The following is a 12,109-nucleotide window of genomic DNA, read 5'->3' as shown; positions in this document are numbered from 1 at the left end:
GCAAAAAGCTGAGAAAATCACATTTTTATCAAGTACTACATCTGGATCATATTCAGTAATATTATCAAAGCAAAGATGCAGTAGATGGCTTCCATCAGTATCCCAAAGCTTCACAGGCCTTTAACACTTTCTGGATTGACTTTTCTCTCTGTAACATTAGTCAGTTTTCATTTATATGCTGTTAGTGTTGATGATCGCATTATTTTTCATATGCATATGCTACATATGAGCTCGCTGGTTTCTGCGTCTTCCTGGTCTGTGATTTTGATCGACACTTTCTAGACTCATTCAGGAGATGCTTAATAGCGCCCCCTAGCGTATAACAGTGAGAACACAGAAACCCAGGAAATTCCATGTTTGGTAGGGAAAGAGTTAAATATTCAAAAGGCATAATTAGATTTGTTTAAAAACATATCACCAGAATGTGATTTTTATCTAGTGTAGATTTGAAGTGTCTTTTATAACTTTTTGTTAATTGTATACCTTGCGTAATTTATTCTGAAATCGCCATGAAAATAGCCTTGATGCTGGCTTCATGGTTTTAAAAAGTGAATAAATAATTAAATTGCTGACGGTCAATAATGCTCTCTGCCAGTAAGGGTTCAATACATCATTCATATGGGTCAAAATGATCGATTTTTCTTTAGAGGATATTAAGTAAAGGTCATGCTCCATGAAGATAATTTGTAAATTTCCTACCGTAAATATGTCAAAACTTCATTTTTGATTAGTAATATGCATTGCTAAGAACTTCATTTGAACAACTTTAAAGGAGATTTTCTCAATATTTAGATTTTTTTGCTCCCTCAGATTCCAGATTTTCAAATAGTTGTATCTCAGACACATATTGTCCTATCATAACAAACCATACATCAATGGAAAGATTATTTAGCTTTCAGATGATGTATAAATCCCAATTTAAAAAAAATGACCCTTATGACTGGTTTTGTGGTCCATATATCACTATCTTTAAATCACTTATTTAAAGTTTTGGTCATATGGCCCACTCATAATCGTGACTATGATTTTTGTGGTAATGGAGCAGGTCCGCAGGCTCGCTGGAGTGTCTCACCGTCATCGAGGAGCTCGTCCAGCGGCGCAAGAGCAGCGTTTCGTTCCCTCCGGAGAGTCCTCTGGCCACACGGCTGCTGAAGTCTGCGGTCAAGCCCTATCCGCCCATCAGCACGTCCTACATCAAAACCACCACTCGCCAGCTGAGCTCGCCCTCCTGCTCACCCGCGGCGTCGCCCTCCCACAGCCCGCTGTCCACCCGCCGCGGACCAGACCGAGCCCAGAGGAGGCGTGTCCAGCGCCAGCGCTCCTACAGCACCACCGGCCCCATCAGCCGCTCCGCAGACTGGACCGAGGAGCTCCGCCCGCTGCCGTCCAAAACCAGCTGCTCGGAGGAGACGCTCAGAACCGGCGCCAATCAGAGCTCCACATGCAGCTTCCAGGAGGTCTTCACAGGTCAGTTCAAACCAAACCAACAGCACCCTCAGTTAAAGCTGTAATAATGGCATTTCATTGCAGATTTGGTCATAAGTATCCAGTGCGTTACGATTTGAGCTCTAGGAGAGAGTTTTCTATTTATTTGCAGCGTCGAGCAAAGTTAATCCCAGACAAATGTGTCCCAAAAATCATTAGGATATTAAGATGTTCCATCAAGATATTTTGTAAATGTCCTACCGTAAATATATAAAAACTTCATTATTGATTAGTAATATGCATTGCTAAGAACTTCATTTGAACAACTTTAAAGGAGATTTTCTCAATATTTAGATTTTTTTGCACCCTCAGATTCCAGATTTTAGTTATCTGCTTATTTTATATTTTCTGCTGCTTATCAGCTAGAATCCCTTCACCGCTCAAATGGCTGGAGTTTTTGTTCAGGTGTTGTTCAATCATTATAACTGCAGATGCGATGTAAATAAGAGACTCATTGTGCAGCGTAGAGAATTTAATTGATTATCACGTAACTTTGTGAGATTGCGATGAACTGAGTGACCGCTTTATAAAGGAAGCGTTATTTGTGCCATAGATTCAAACATTAAAGTAGACATTTAACTTGCATTTATTGTGCTTTCTATGTATATAAAATCACTTTTGTACATTTTAATTTGACCAAAATTGGATGTGGCAATGATATGGAATATTTGCACTTTTTAAGAGTTATTTGTCACCCTGTGGAAGAATTTAAAATGCGATGAAGACAAAAAGGTAATGCAGGTTTCATGCATCACTGCTAACTGCGTCAAAACTAAACAGCATTGTGCTGCTTTTTATAGTTATATATGGGTCAAAGACAAAAAGGTGTGAGGCATATTTAGAAAAAGTTAAGATCTAAAGTTTCTTAAAATACTAACTAGTTGTCATTTTAAATCTTTACCAATCATTGCCACTGACCTTTAAACCAATAGGCTTTTAAGTTTTTAATCATTTTAAAATATATAATAAAAATTTAATAGTTTTGGTTCATTTTTTTGATTGCTTATTCTTTTGTTTTAATAAGTACAGAGAAGTATGCAGCTTAATTTTTATAGTTAAAATGAATGATGATGGACTGTTATTTCATCCATATTTTGACATTTTCATTTTTTATAAAAGTTATTTGAAACATTAGACACTTTACTAGCATTTAATGTGCTTTCTATGTGTATAAAATCTAAAATTTAAATTTAATTTAATGGCAACACCAAAATCGGAAGTGGCGATGAAGAATATTTGTGTTTTTAACAAGTTTTCTGAAGGAGCATTTACAAAGAAATGAAGACCAAAAGGTGATTTTAAACACTAATGGCTGTTCAAACACTGAAGCACAGGGTAATATTCTCTACATCTGAATTTGCGTCTCTAAATTCTTCCCATTTCATGCATCACTGCTAAAAAAGTTTAAATCCGCTATAATAAACAAAGTAACGGAGCAATTAATTGGTTTCAGTTTAGTTAACTATAATAAGCCTGACCGTAACAATTAAACACTTTCGTTACTAAACAAAATAAACAATAACTGACACTTTTTTTTTTTCTTCAATTAGTCATTCCTCATTTTAATTTAGTTTAACTTGATGTACTGAAATAACAAACTAAAACCGAAGTAAGAATCACACAAACACTCATAATTACATTCAATTTAAAATGAAAAATAGAAAAATAGAAACTGATTCAAAATATTAACAAAACTATAATAGTATCTCAACAATACTAAAGTGCCACTGCTTGGAGTATTAATCTTTCATTTTAGTTAATAGAAAAAGCAACTCTTCATTTTAACTCAGTTCCATGTAATGATATGAAGACATAACTTTTGATTTTAATAATGTAGTTAGTGCAAGTTAACATTAAGGTTATTAAATGATTTAGAAGTATTTTTCGGTGTTCATGTTAACAAATGGAGCCTTATTGTAAAGTGTCTAGTTCATCAGTGATCTGGATGACTAGTTCTGACCCATCTCTAGTATGTAGAGTATACAGTGTGCACTGGACACAGTATCCCACAATGCAGTGCACTTCCAGTGAGGTTTGAGGAAACAAAACGGTCTTCTATTAATTCCCAAATTTCAAAGTAACCATATTTATTTATTTTGCCACTGTAATGAGATCATGTGACAGTGTAGCACACAACTGCTTAATGTTTTATATTCTTTTTCTGTAATGCATGCATTTATTTAGATAATAGGCAGTGCATTAGTATTCCATTCTGAACACAGACCAAGTCTCTGTCCTGTAGAGAGGCATTATGGGATCGCTGGAGATGCTGTCATGTGTCTGAGCAGTGAAAGCAAACATGTTGAGTTTGATCGCGTCACACGCTGACAGAGAACAGCACAGAGTGAAGCAGAACGCGTGGGAGAGATACAGAGAGACCGGAGCGTCTGTACAGAACCAGAATAAAGAGAGGCTGTTCTGTTCTGGCCGTGGAGTGAATATATTCTCTCTTTCAGTCAGAGCTCTGTGTGTTAGTGACTGATGAACAGCTCTGGATCTGAATGAATCCGTCTGATTCCCAGATTTCCACTAATAACATGAAACCACATGTTCAGCAGGAGCTATGTTTACATGCAATAAAATAATCTGTTAGTAATGAGATGAATGGCTTAATTGGGCTGGAAAGCCTTCATGTGAACGCTGTAATTGATCCGATTGAGCTCGATTAGATTAGAAAAGTTACCTGAAATAATCTGATCAAGAAGAAAAAATGAAGAATGTAAAAACTGGACTCTGACTGTTTTCTTAAATGGATTAGATTCAAAAATCAATTTTTCGCACATGTGCTGTGAATTGAGTCATATGTTTACAAACATTTGATATCTTATGCACGTGTTTATTTGCGTCTCATTTCTTATGAACCGTTCAGGGCAGGAGGCTGATTAATTTCTAAATATTTGCTAAAAAGCTCTTCTGACACTTACGTCAGCTTTATTTTTAAATATGCTATATAGGCAAAAATGCCACTTGCACTATTCTATTATCTGCCAAAAAATATATAAAAGCTATGATTTATTTTCTTCTTAATTCATACTCTTTCCCCCAGAATTGCGAGATATTGTGTTTATCCTGCAATTCGTATTTAAAAGGGCATCACCTGAATGTTTTATTTTTCTAGTATTAACCTTAAATATCTTGTATATTGTTTTAATTATTCTGTTTTTTGCCATGAAGATAGCCTTGCTGCTGAGATGGCATTAAAAATAAATATAATACTGCTGTCAGATTAATCGCATCCAAAATAAACGTTTTTGTTAGTAATATGTGTACTGTATATATTTATGTATATAAATACACTCAGTATATATTTGGAAAATATTTACATGTATTTACATGTATATATTAATATTTGTATAATTTATATTATATATAAATATATTTAATACAAATATAACAATTTTCTTAAACGTGTGTATGTTTATATATACATAATAAATATATACAGTACACACACATTATGTAAGCAAACTTATTTTTAATGTGATTAATCGTTTGACAGCACTAAAATAAATCAATCTCACAATTCAGATTTTTTTTTTCCAGAATTTGTGAGATTTAGTATCTCTCAATTCTGATTTTTTTTTTTTTTTTTTTTTTGCTTTTTGCAAGATATTGAGTTTATCTCTCAATGCTGACTTTTTTTCTATTGAGCTTGAATTTCATCTGTAAAGCAGCTCTACAGAAGACTATAGTGTCCTGACTGAGCTCCGTGAGTAAATGATCTCTATGCGTTCTGTTCTCTGGAGCAGATGGTGTGATCAGGCCCTGAGGACTCGCATCCATTAGTGACGTCACATGCTCGCTCTCGGCCAATCAGATCGCTGGCAGATTGCTGTAGTTCAGAGCACACATTACTGTATTGACCTGAGATCCTGGTGCGCTGCGGATCGATGGGAAACAGATAAACGTTAGAGCGTCATGTGACTGTTTGTCAGCACAGTCACATTTATCTCTACAGAGAGTGCGCGTGCGTGTGTCACAGAGAGTGCGCGTGCCACAGAGAGTGCGCGTGCGTGTGTCACAGAGAGTGCGCGTGTCACAGAGAGTGCGCGTGTCACAGAGAGTGCGCGTGCCACAGAGAGTGCGCGTGCCACAGAGAGTGCGCGTGCGTGTGTCACAGAGAGTGCGCGTGTCACAGAGAGTGCGCGTGTCACAGAGAGTGCGCGTGCCACAGAGAGTGCGCGTGCCACAGAGAGTGCGCGTGCCACAGAGAGTGCGCGTGCGTGTGTCACAGAGAGTGCGCGTGTCACAGAGAGTGCGCGTGTCACAGAGAGTGCGCGTGCCACAGAGAGTGCGCGTGCCACAGAGAGTGCGCGTGTCACAGAGAGTGCGCGTGCCACAGAGAGTGCGCGTGTCACAGAGAGTGCGCGTGTCACAGAGAGTGCGCGTGTCACAGAGAGTGCGCGTGTCACAGAGAGTGCGCGTGCCACAGAGAGTGCGCGTGCCACAGAGAGTGCGCGTGCGTGTGTCACAGAGAGTGCGCGTGTCACAGAGAGTGCGCGTGTCACAGAGAGTGCGCGTGCGTGTGTCACAGAGAGTGCGCGTGTCACAGAGAGTGCGCGTGTCACAGAGAGTGCGCGTGCGTGTGTCACAGAGAGTGCGCGTGTCACAGAGAGTGCGTGTGTCACTGTGTGTGTGACTGTAGAAACTAATCTCAGAGCAGAATGTCTGATATTACAGCGAGGTGAAGGTTCAGACAGGATCTTATGCAAATGTGACGACAGGAGCGTGCAGTGATCATGTGACTAATGACTTATGTTCACTGAGTTAAATGTGGATAGTGAGACGGTGAGGAGATGAAGCTTCAGCTGAAGCACTGCAGCAGTGACTCATTCTTAAATCTGCAGAAAATACCACAGCTACCCACACTTGTTATTTCTCTAACTCCTTAAAATCGCCGGCTGTTTCAAAACCAAATATGCTGCTCAGGTTTTGAAACGCAGCCATTAGATTCACATGCTGTGTTTGGAATGAAATGCTAGTCTAACATACTGTATATACTGTACACTGTCTACTTTTTAAGAAGCTGATTTTGTTCTAAATTAGAATGTTTTCAGCCTCGACATATTTGACTGATATTAGACGGACTTAGAGACTATTACAGTTTTTATTTTAAATCCGGGTTTGTTTGTTTTTTTTTTTTTTTAAGTTTTCGAAATTGTTATATTTTTGTCGTCTTTTTATAGAATGTACAAACATTTATAATGAAATAAAATTTTTTGAAAAACCAGTGTTTCATTTTGTTTGGTTTCAGCCAAGAATGTTAATTTCTGTGCATCTCTGATTATGAGGACATGTTCCGTTAGTGTTTGCACAGAGTAGCGTGGCTGATTGAGTTTGGCTGTGTCTCCAGGCCGGACGCTGTTGGAGCGCTTCGTCCAGCAGCAGGACTCCGGAGAGCCGGAGGAGGCCGAGAAGATCTGCTCCAGGATCCTGGCCATGGGCCTCCTTCTGCCCTTCAGCGACTGCTTCAGAGAGACCTACGGCAGCAGCGGACAGATCGCACCCAAGTTTGACGTGAGTCCTGATTCACTTCACTTTCACTGCAGAAATGCATTCTTAAAAGACAAATCTGTGCTTGTCTGTGGAGTCAGATCAGTGCAGCAGCAGGGTTTAACTTTTTTTTTGGCCAAAATGAGAACACTAGTATTTTCAGCAGCTAAAAGTCAGTTGTTTCCATCTTGTGCTGCAGTGTGTCAGCAGGAAATATCAGTTTACATTTCCAAACATTTATTTGCCCATTAATTGTTGTAATCCAGTGAGATTTTAGTGCTCCACACAGAGATGTGATCTGATCATCATCAGTCTGTCTGGAATGACATGAAGAAACAGAACAAACTGAGACTAAATCCAGAAGAACTGTGTCTCCAAGACGCTTCAAGAAACCTCCTGCAAAGCTACAGTGCTGTTAACAGTTTCACTGGAATATTACAATTAATTGACAAATAAATGTTTGGAAATGTAAACTGATATTTCCTGCTGACACACTACAGCAAAAGATAGAAATAACTGACTTAAAACCATTTTTTAGTGGCTGATTATACTAGTGTTCTAATCATTTTGGCCAGCGCTGTAGTTCTGAAGTTTAGCGTTTAATTCTTTGGACATTAGGAACATGAACACACTATAATGAATGGACAAACAGGAGGTCTTGTTGTCCTTGTTCTTACTGGCTGAGGTTGGCATCATGTGATCTGCTGCTCGATTGTGATTGGCTCTTACCAAGAAAAAGCTCTGCATCATCTTTTGGTTCACAAGAAGCTGTAAGAGTCAGAGCGCCATCTGCTGTCCGAGTCTGATGCTGGACACTTCTGTGATGCACATGCAGAAAATAACAGTTCATCTGAAAATGAAAGTTGATCTTTCACCTGCTTTCGTCGCTCTAAACCCGTATGAATATGCTGGCTGAGATTTGTTTGCTCGAGGCCACGGCTCATCAAATAACTCATGAACCACAGCACGATTTTGAGATTTAGTGATTTTTATACAGCCGTTCAAGCACAAGATTTCACATGGACTCTTTTAGATCATTCCATCTTGCTGTGTAAATGTTTAAATTCTTCATATTGTTCAATCTTTTAATCTTTGGTAGTGAATTTGGCTCTCTCTCACAAGAAGTGAATCATAGTTTCAAGGTATGTGACTGGCTGTTCATTACTGATGTCACACTTTAATGTGCATGTGCTCCATTAACTCAGGATCAAGCCTGAGTTGACACAGAGAGAGTTGATGATCAGAGTGTGTTCAGGCACCATCATGGTACAGGCCCCAGGGGGCCGTTTCATAAAACAAGTTTAGCAAATAAGCCAGGGTTATTTCAGTTAGTCTGACTTACTGTCATTTGATTTGGTTCAAAATAAGTTAGACTAACTGAAATAAGTCTGGCTTATTTGCTAAACTTGTTTTATGAAACAGCCCCCAGCTGTTTGTTTGTTTGTTTGAATTTGTTTTGGAGACAGAAGCTCCACAGTGTGACAGAATGACTGCTACAGGTCAAGAGATAATAAAAAACATAATGTACAAATATACAAAATGGACAATGTGCAAAATAGCACAAACACAATATACAAAATAGACAATTTAGTATGTACAGGTATGTTAGGTACAAATTTGAAATTTAATAAGTATGTGTTTTAAAAAATAAAATAAAGTATGATAGTGTTGTGTGTTTCATGTTTATTGTTAAATGTTCATGAGATGGATTGCCTGAGGGAAGAAACTGTTCCTGTGTCTGGTCGTTCTGGTGCTCAGAGCTCTGTAGCGTCGACCAGACGGTAACAGTTCAAAGAGGTTGTGTGCTGGATGTGAGGGGTCCAGAGTGATTTTACCAGCCCTTTTGCTCACTCTGGATAAGTACAGTTCTTGGAGAGTGGGGAGGGTTGTACCAATGATTCGCTCAGCAGTCCGGACTACCCTCCGTAGTCTTCTGAGGTCAGATTTGGTAGCTGAGCTGAACCAGACAGTTATAGAAGTGCAGAGGATGGATTCAATGATGGCAGAGTAGAATTGTTTCAGCAGCTCCTGTGGCAGGTTGAACTTCCTCAGCTGGTGAAGGAAGTACAACCTCTGCTGGGCCTTTTTCACAATAGTCAATGTGAATATCCCACTTCAGGTCCTGAGAGATGGTGGTGCCCAGGAATCTGAATGACTCCACTGCAGTCACAGTGCTGTTCATGATGGTGAGTGGGGGGAGAGCAGGGGGGTTTCTCCTGAAGTCCACGATCATCTCCACAGTTTTGAGCGTGTTAAGCTCCAGGTTGTTAAGACTATCCTCCAACATGTTCTCTCTGCCAAACCCCTTTATCTCTGGAGCATGTTTTATTAGATTGTGCTGGTTTTAACCATGTGAGAAATTGTTTTATTAAGTTAACTCTTTTAAAGAGATTTTTAACAGAGTTAAGCTAGATGCAGCTTAATTTTTTCTTGCCATGAAAATAGCCACAGAAGCTGACATGGTGTTAAACACAAACAAACAAACATGGGCTCTTTTTGCTTTGCCAACTAATATAGTTTGTTTACACTAATTCTGTTATCAGTTGCCCAATGTTTGTTTTTGTATGCTTTTAATGGCTAATTTAATATCTACAAAAAATTACACAAAGTAATGTAAACTCACATGCCTGAACTCTTTATATGAACCTGCACACACAAACAAAAACCAAACAAATAAATAGACCTTAAATTTAAATGTGAAATTCTATTAATTTGAGCTCATTTCAAATTTGATGCCTGCTACAGATCTCAAAAAAGTTGGCACAGGGGCAACAAAGGGCTGAAAAAGCAAGAAATTTTGAAAAGATTCATCTGGGAGAACATCTAGCAACTAATTAATTTAATTGACATCAAGTCTGTAACATGATTAGCTGTAAAAGGGATGTCTTAGAGAGGCTGAGTCTCTCAGAAATAATGACGGGCAGAGGCTCTCCAATCTGTGAAAGAGTGCATAAAAAGATTTTGGAATACTTTAAAAACAACGTTCCTCAACGTCAAATGGGAAAGGCTTTGCAAATCTCATCATCTACAGTGCATAACATCAAAAGATTCAGAGAAACTGTAGAAATCTCTGTACATAAGGGACAAGGCCGAAGACCTTTGTTGGATGTCCGTGGTCTTCGGGCCCTCAGACGACACTGCTTCACTCATCGGCATGTTTCTGTCATTGACATTACTAAATGGGCCCAGGAATACTTCCAGAAACCACTGTCGGTAAACACAATCCGCCGTGTCATCTGCAGATGCCAAGTAAAGGTCTATCATGCTAAAAGGAAGCCATATGTGAACATGGTCCAGAAGCGGCGTCATGTCCTGTGGGCCAAGGCTCATTTAAAATGGACCGTTTCAAAATGGAAAAGTGTTCTGTGGTCAGACGAGTCCAAATTTGACGTTCTTGTCAGAAATCACGGACGCCGTGTCCTCCAGGCTAAAGAGGAGGGAGATCTTCCAGCGGGTTATCAGCGTTCAGTTCAAAAGCCAGCATCTCTGATGGTATGGGGGTGCATAAGTGCATACGGTATGGGCAGCTTACATGTTTTTGAAGGCACTATGAATGCTGAAAGGTATATAAAGGTTTTAGAGCAACACATGCTCCCCTCCAGGCGACGTGTATTTCAGCAGGACAATGCAAAACCACATACTGCAGCTATTACAACAGCATGGCTTCATAGTAGAAGAGTCCGGGTGCTGAACTTGCCTGCCTGCAGTCCAGATCTTTCACCTATAGAGAACATTTGGTGCATCATTAAACGAAAAATACGTCAAAGACTACCATGAACTCTTCAGCAGCTGGAAACCTATATCAGGCAAGAATGGGACCAAATTACACAAACACCAAAACTCCAGAAACTCATAACCTCGATGCCCAGACGTCTTCAAACTGTTTTAAAAAGAAGAGATGCTACACCATGGTAAACATGCCCCTGTCCCAACTATTTTGAGATCTTAGGTTTAGCAGGCATCAAATTTGAAATGAGCTAATTTTGTGCATAAAATTGTAAAATTTCTCAGTTTAAACATTTATCTATGTTCTATTGTGAATAAAATATTGGTTCATGTGACTTGAAAGTCTTTTTCATTTTATTCAAATTTTAAAAACATCCCAACATTTCCGGTATTCGGGTTGTATGTTTGGAAATTTTATGATCAAATGTGTCTGTTGCCATTGCAACTAAAATATTCCCAAATGAATCAATGCTGAATTAAATCAAAATTGAACTGGAATCTGATGGAAAGCTTGTGAATGGATGTCAGCAGCCTTCAGTGATTGGTTATGCCAGAGCAGTGTGCTTATTTTAGGGTGCGTGTTTGCTGCAGTGTGTGTGTGTGTGTGTGAGAACGCATGCAGCGAGACCAAAGTGTGTGTTCAGCGTTTTCATCACTTATTTACAGTCCTGACTCTGTAAATCCGGGCTCTCTAATTGGCTTGCGCTTTAGGGCGTCATCGGTGAGTGATGTCATCAGTCTCGCTCTCTCTGTGTGCTGCCGGGTGAGCGAGAGGCCGTTGTGTCAAAGCAACCGGATCTCTCTGCAGCAGCATCAGCAGGCGATGGATGTCGCGATGCTCAGCTGTGACTGTATGCGTCTGCTGAGTCACGGATCTGAGGCTGTGCAGGGAAACCTGGATCAGCTGAGAGCCATGAGAGCATGGAAGACAGCTCTTCCTCCGACGGGACGCTGCAGCTCTGGGAGGCTCTGGAGCTCATCAGTGGATGTGGAGAGAACAGACAAACACAGCCGGACTCGCTCCGTCACAGCAGCAACACACTAGAACTCACTCAGGTCCACTTCTGCTTAACTAGCAGTTTATACAGACAGCCTTGATCAGACCTCAGCTTCTGAGACGCTTCCGTGTGACGTCTGACTTTGGTCTGTTTGGATGCTGATCTGTGAATTTATCTGAGAATATTCTTAAATAAGGGAATCTATTCAGTGATTGGTCCATGTGTATGTCGTCATCCAAAATCCCATTTGTGGTACTGCAAAGTGTCATGAATCATCTGAGACTGCCTCTTAAGATTTAGTCCTACACTTCACTTAAATTATGATTGAGATGCTTGATAACTAACTTTTAAGCGCAGCTTTGAAACAATTATTTTACACTTAACAAGACAATTCTTTCGTAGCAGTG

The 12,109-nt window shown here is 39.7% G+C and overlaps 1 pseudogene across 1 annotated transcript in view; it reads left to right on the top strand.

Annotated features, from left to right (window-relative positions):
• The window catches only part of LOC306857497 (formin-2-like), a 62,307-nt pseudogene that overhangs the window by 5,690 nt on the left and 44,508 nt on the right, over window positions 1-12,109 (top strand). The window contains exons 6-7 of the transcript in view: window positions 1,046-1,467; window positions 6,839-7,002. The product of the transcript in view is annotated as a formin-2-like (transcript). The remainder of the gene's footprint in view (window positions 1-1,045; window positions 1,468-6,838; window positions 7,003-12,109) is intronic.

The sequence above is a fragment of the Barbus barbus genome (assembly GCF_936440315.1).
Source record: "Barbus barbus genome assembly, chromosome: 38".
Lineage (NCBI taxonomy): Eukaryota > Metazoa > Chordata > Actinopteri > Cypriniformes > Cyprinidae > Barbus > Barbus barbus.
Note: the sequence above shows the minus strand (reverse complement) of the source record. Positions and strands in the feature narration are given on the sequence as shown.